Source organism: Notamacropus eugenii, chromosome 6 (genome assembly GCF_028372415.1).
Source record: "Notamacropus eugenii isolate mMacEug1 chromosome 6, mMacEug1.pri_v2, whole genome shotgun sequence".
NCBI classification, from domain to species: domain Eukaryota; kingdom Metazoa; phylum Chordata; class Mammalia; order Diprotodontia; family Macropodidae; genus Notamacropus; species Notamacropus eugenii.
In genome coordinates, this window is record NC_092877.1 from 221,383,767 (window position 1) to 221,390,115 (window position 6,349).

At 41.4% G+C, this 6,349-nt stretch overlaps 1 pseudogene; it reads left to right on the plus strand.

Annotated features, from left to right (window-relative positions):
- Positions 1 to 3,976: 3,976 nt before the first annotated feature.
- On the plus strand, positions 3,977 to 6,042 carry LOC140512265 (epsin-1 pseudogene; annotated as a pseudogene).
- Positions 6,043 to 6,349: the final 307 nt, after the last annotated feature.

Here is a 6,349-nt window from a genome sequence, read left to right on the forward strand (position 1 = left end):
CAATGAATGAGAGACACAAATATCTCAGTCTTGTGCCCACTGGTGTGTGGCCAGGACCACCATATAGTCAGCCATTTGATGGACCCTTCTTGCTAGTACCAAATCATCACTTGAAGTAGCAATCTTTGCTAGCTGATCAGCCTGTGCATTGTGCTCATGTTCTGGCATGATGAGGGTCACGTGAGCATTTACATGAACTGACAAATTAGTAACCAGACATGTCCCTTATATCTTCCCATAATCCTTTGCCCCAGAATTGTTTGCAATGAACTTCCCAGTTTTGATTTTTCCACATGAGTATCCATGTAACTAACCCATTAGGCCCTGCTCATGAATCAGTTAATATATGAATAAGATCCACCTTGTTCTGTTTTGATACTTTGATGTACTGCCATAAGTTCAGCATATTGAATGCTTCTACCTATCCGAGTTCTCTCCAAAATACACCTAGTACATGAGTAATAGGCTACTGCCTTGCATTGTCTTTTGTGGCCCAAATATTTTGCTGTGATATGCATCAGTAAACCATGCATATCTCTTTGGGTATTCATTTTGTACAGTTCATTAGTTGGAATACCATCTATGCTCCCCAAATCTACCTCTACTTTCAATAGAACAGTAAACAATTGTTTTCTTATCAATCTATTCTGACTTTGAATTCTCTGGCTATTTACTCTCCTCTTGAGAGGAAATTTATCTTTTCCCCGGTTCCCTAAATCACTTAACTATGAAATGTTGTCTGCCACTTCTGAAATAGGGTTCCCTATGTCCTCAATTATTAGAGTCAAAACTAAGTGCTTATAAGTAGGAGGAGTCATCCTAGTTATTATATTCGAATAGAAAATGGCCAAAGAGTTATTGTAGCACGGATCTGCATTTCTTATCATTGTGGCCGTCTTCATTACCTCCTCCTTCAACTTTCTTATACAGTTCCTAGGTAAATATCAGGGTCTATCTCCACTAGGCCACAAAAAGTCAGTTAGATACTACTTACTGAATCCTTCTGCAGCCAAAAATAATGGATTAGGTGTATTGTTACCTCTTTCCATATTGTAATCTCTAAAAACTCGCTGTATAAAAGGATTCTGACTAATACCTAAGAATTTCAAGCAGTCTATGCCATCTATAGGTACTCCTCCAGTACCTTCATCACTGTTTTTCACTATCCATGTATGTATGAATGTATGTATACATATATATATAAATATATATATATATATGTAAACACCCTATTACCACCATATATGTGGATGAAAACTGAGTGAGATCTTATTTAATTGGGGGTGTCATATTTTCATATCTTTACCATATTTCATTACATATGTTGAATGATATGAACTCTGTTGTAATATATTTAAATAACAGAATATTGACTTGAATTTCCATTGTAATTTGTTTCATTGTGTAAGTTTTCATAAGTGTCTCTGTTCCTCATTTTCAAATATTGAGGTATTAAAAATTCCCCTCTTCTTCTATCTTTCCTTTTTCTCTACCACCTGAAATAGCATTTCAGATGAAAGTAATAATGTTATGGGATTTACCAAGGAATAAGGCACAATTAATACAAACTCATCTGGAGTAAATCGTAGTCTTAGAGCAATTGATATTTGGGGGAAAATCTCTTAGGAGGCTCTAGGGGAAACATTTTATTCCATTTCAATACATCAAATTTAGGAAATAATCAGCAGCTATAGAACTAAAGGGGAATTCACCACAAATGACAAGTTATGCCTGCTGAAAGAAAAGAAAATGGTCATATAATTTATTGATTAGTTGATGTTAAATAAACTTTTGTATCAGAATAAAAGACAGTCCACAAAAAGCTTTGTGTGCACACTTATTTGATGAATTGAAAAAAAAGTCACATCATAGTAAGTATAAATGCTAACAGGTTTTTTTTTTTATGTTGGCAACTATTTAGTCTAAAAGCCATTTATGTTATTATTGTTATTGTTGTACACTGACAAACATAAATAATATAGGGAAACATGAAAACCAGGATGAAGACAAATAACCAAATTGACACATTTAGTTAGATTTGGTTTTCAGTCAATATTATGACTTTGGTAATAAATTGGGTTTCATAATTCCAGCCTCAATGTATCTCTTGTGTGATTTTATTTTTGGGAAAAATTGTACCCTCTCCCATCCAAAAAGCTTTCAAAATGCCTATGAGGAATTAAATGGGATATACAACTCAGATATCTGGGAAAAGAGATTTCTGATCAGTACCAGACATGGTCACAACAAATTATTTAATCTTAGCCTAAGACACTCTGGTTAGCTTTAGTTGATTTTCCTTTAGTTAAGAACGGTCTCTCATAACTTTGCCCATGGACTAAAGAGCTGTTAACTGGATTCTGTCAAGGATAAGATCTTTAGCCACCATATTTTAGTAGGAGGGAATCAAAAATCAGTAGAAGGTCTTGAAAAGTGGCATGTGTTTGTGTGTGTTTACACACACACATGTGTCTACTGTAAGTATTTACATATGTTTTGTTTGTGTGTACTCACTTTTACTGGTACTATGATACCCTGGGTGAAATGTACTATACCCGTGTATGGGAGTTTTGTGTTTTTTTTGTCTTATATATTTATTAGGCTGTTGTTGTTAAATGTTTTTTGTTTTTAACCAATATGTCATAGGGTTTGGTAGTAAAAGCAAATATATCAATTTAGATTAATGAATTATGGTTTGAAAGGATTGATGACCCATAGATTACTTTATATCTGACAGATTTTCTGTGGTCTCACATATGAGAGAGGATGCCTTAGGTGATATGCACACATTTACATATATACATATATATATATATAGATATATATATGTACATAAATAATTTCAAAGTGATATATTGATCTCCTCAGAATTATAGTATCTGAGAGATGGAAGAAATACCAAAGACCATGTAGTCCAATATATGCCTGAAATGAATCACTCAAAGACCTACTTGAAAATCATCATAATAACCATCTCTAGCTATTCACTTGTCTAGGCTAAACAGTTAGTCCCTTTAATTGATGCTGAAATTGTAGGAGCTTAAGTCACTTCATCCTGCTCACTTAATGCAGTTGGTTGAAATCGTCTTCAAAATCTGGCATTCAGTACTGAATGCAATCATCCAGATATGTTAACTAGGTCAGGTCAATAGTTAATTGGACATTCTACCTCTCTTGACATAATACAAAATGAAGCTATCCTTTGAGTTTCCCTGTTTACTCGTTGTTCTTGCAATTCAGTAAAACTTCCATATATTTTTCATATAAAATATTATCTGATCTAGTCATGTTAGTTCTATCTGATAATGAAATGTTAGTTGTGCAAATGGTTAAAAGGAAATTCATCAGAGAATCATATAAATCTGTACATATAAAATCATTATCTAGTAATAAATAGGAGTGTTTTTTGGGGGAGGAGAGGAAGAAAAATATACTAAGGTGTAACTATAGGAAGGAAAGAAGGGAGGAAGGAAAGAAAGAAAAATTATTTCAGTTGACATAGTATTTCTAAAGTACATACATGATAATATCATTTAGATGTCTAAGACTTTTCAGCTACTTCCTATTACTTATAGAATTCATTGCAAACTCTTCATGTTGGAATTTTAAAACCTAAACAAACTGTCTCCAATCTGTCTTTGCACCTTTTTTAAAGTGATTCCTAACCCCGTATTCATTTACATACTATATTGCAGATTAGGCACCTTCTATTGTCTTTGCACAGAAATGAATGAATGAAATTTAACAAAATTTCAGAAAAAAATTAAATTTGCAGATTACCCAAATGTGGTGCATATTCCTAGGATATAATATATCATCAAATAGAATTGTGGCTCTTCCCAACCACTTCCCCTGTGCTCAGCAGTGGCTCCCTGCCCCCTCTTGGGAGCTGGAGCCCGAGGATTCCTGAGATGTGGTGACCTGCTCCCCCTTTCATGGTCCCCTCCTGTGACCCACAGGTGCCTCCCCTGTGGCCATGTCAAGTTCATAGCTGCATCAGCAGGTGAAGAATTGCCCACAATTACTTGGAGGCCGAGATCAAGGTTCTCAGGGCAATCAGCAATGAACCCCAGGTGCCCTCAAACTCCCTCATGTCTGAGATCTCTGACCTCACCTACCACGTGGTCACTTTCTTGGAGATCATAAGCATGATCTGGAAATGGCTCAATGACCTCAGCAAGAACTGAAGGCACATGTACGAGGCCATGATGCTCCTGGAGTACCTGATCAAGACTGACTCAGAGTGTGTCCCAGCAGTGCAAGGAGAGCCTTCTGTCTGTTTTCATCCTTTGTTTTTGAAGAAGACCATGACATCAGAGAAGTGATGAAATGACTTGAGCTTGACTTTGTTTTGAGTAAGGGAAGGTTGTGCAAGGTCACCATCCTCACTTTCTCCTCCTGAGTCATCTGGGTGCAGTGACCAGATATTCATCAGGTTGACTGGAGATGGCCCAGGAGGCAATGGGAGAACTTGACCTTTTTTAGGCTGGCCTTTTCAGGTACTCATGTAGAGGGAGATAATGTCCATTGAATGAACAAGTCTCCTATGAAGTAGTCAGGGAATTGCCCTTTGAGTGAACAGAAGAAAAAAATAACTAAATCAACAGAAACTATTACTGTGGTAGTCACTAGAAGCCAGCCATTAAGTAGAGCTTGGGCAGGGAACTGTATGTGGTGGAGATCAGTTAGGATTTCCAGTAAGTGGACAGGGATGGCATGGACCAGCGCATCAATGGAAGGGCAAGCAGCTTTGTGGTCCTGCTGCAGGACGAGGACCACTTGCTGAAAGAGTGAGCTGACACCCTCCCTCAAGACCAAGGGGAAGCTGGCTCAGATAGGTACAGCAACCTTGGTGGCAGTGAAGTTCAGCACACCTCAGAGGCAGGGAAGGCCTGGCCCCAGGGTATTGGAGAGGAGGAGCTGCAGTTGCAGCTGGTCCTGGCCATGAGCAAGGAAGAGGCAGACCAGTCCCTACCCTGTGGCCCTGAGGATCACTCCCAGTTCCAAGTGGCCATTAGTTTGAGCCTGGAGGAGCATGACAAGGAAGAGAGGATTCATGGGGACAATGACCTGAGGCTGCAGATGGCAATTGAGGAAAGCAAGGGGGGGGGGAGGGGAAGGAGGAGTCCTCTCTCTTGAATCTGGCTGGTATCTTCATGGTCCCAGCCCTCCCATACTCCTCTGATCCCTGGGATGGTCCTGTCCTTGAAGCTATCCCACCTTCAGCTGACCCCTGGGGGAAGGATCTGATTCCCTTCCCAGTTTCTAGGGACCCCAGGGGACCCCACCCCACTGCAGGTCCTGCAGCTGATGGGCAAGCCTGTTCCCCTTGCTGGAGAGGGGCTGGCCCCAGATCCCTAGGGGGGAGCTGATAGTCCAAGTGGGGCCCAGTGAGCAGCATGTCCATTGCTGCTGACTCGAGGGCACCAGTCTTCTCAGACTCGTGGGACAGCCCAGCCCAGAACTGATAGCACCCCAATAACTGGGGGCTTTGATGCAGAGCTGGATGAATTCTAGGACTTCGACCACCTTTGGACAACACTTCCTGCCTGGAGCAGCAGAACTGGGAAGCTGGAGTTTCTGACTGGAGAGGTCCCTGCACAGAGCCTGGGGGCATTTGACCTCAGTGGAGTTGGGGGCTCCCTGGCAGAGACCGTGGGGATCCCCCCAACCACAGTTCTACCTGGGACCCAATGCAACCCTCATAGACCTAGAGTCTGGTGACTCAACCAGAGCCTGTCCCCTTAAGGACCCAAGGCCTCCAAACTCTTCCTGCCAGATGAAGCCTCTGGCACAACCACTGGCCCATCCCTCACCAATCCTTTCCAGCCTCCACCTCCAGCCATGCTCACTCAGAACCAGCTATGTCTCAACCCTGTGCCCCCTGCTCCTGCGGTCCCACCTACCTTCATCTCACCTCTTGGTAGGGAGCTTCGTCTGCCTCCCACGACACCCCCAGAATCCCTCCCCCCAAACACTAGCCTCTTTTTCCTATCACCCTCCTCTCACCCTCCAGGAGATCAGTATTGTGAGTACGTGTGAAAGGGGAGGACCCTTCCTCCTCTTCTCCCCAAGCCTCAGCCCAAACCTGAACTGAGCACAAAACACCCTCTCCCTAGCCTCCTCCTAAAGCTGGAAACAAGAGGGAAGCTTCGTTCTGGAGGCATTAGATGGGGCTGGGGCAGGTGAATACTTCTTCCCTGATTTCCCCCAGCCTTGAATCTCTCCCCTTCAATCAGTGTTGGAACCTTGATCTCCTCCTCCCACAGTGACTGTCCCTGTTGATGACTCCCCAGACCTCTGTAATAAATGACATTTCTGACTGGAAAAAAAAAAGAATTATGTAGAA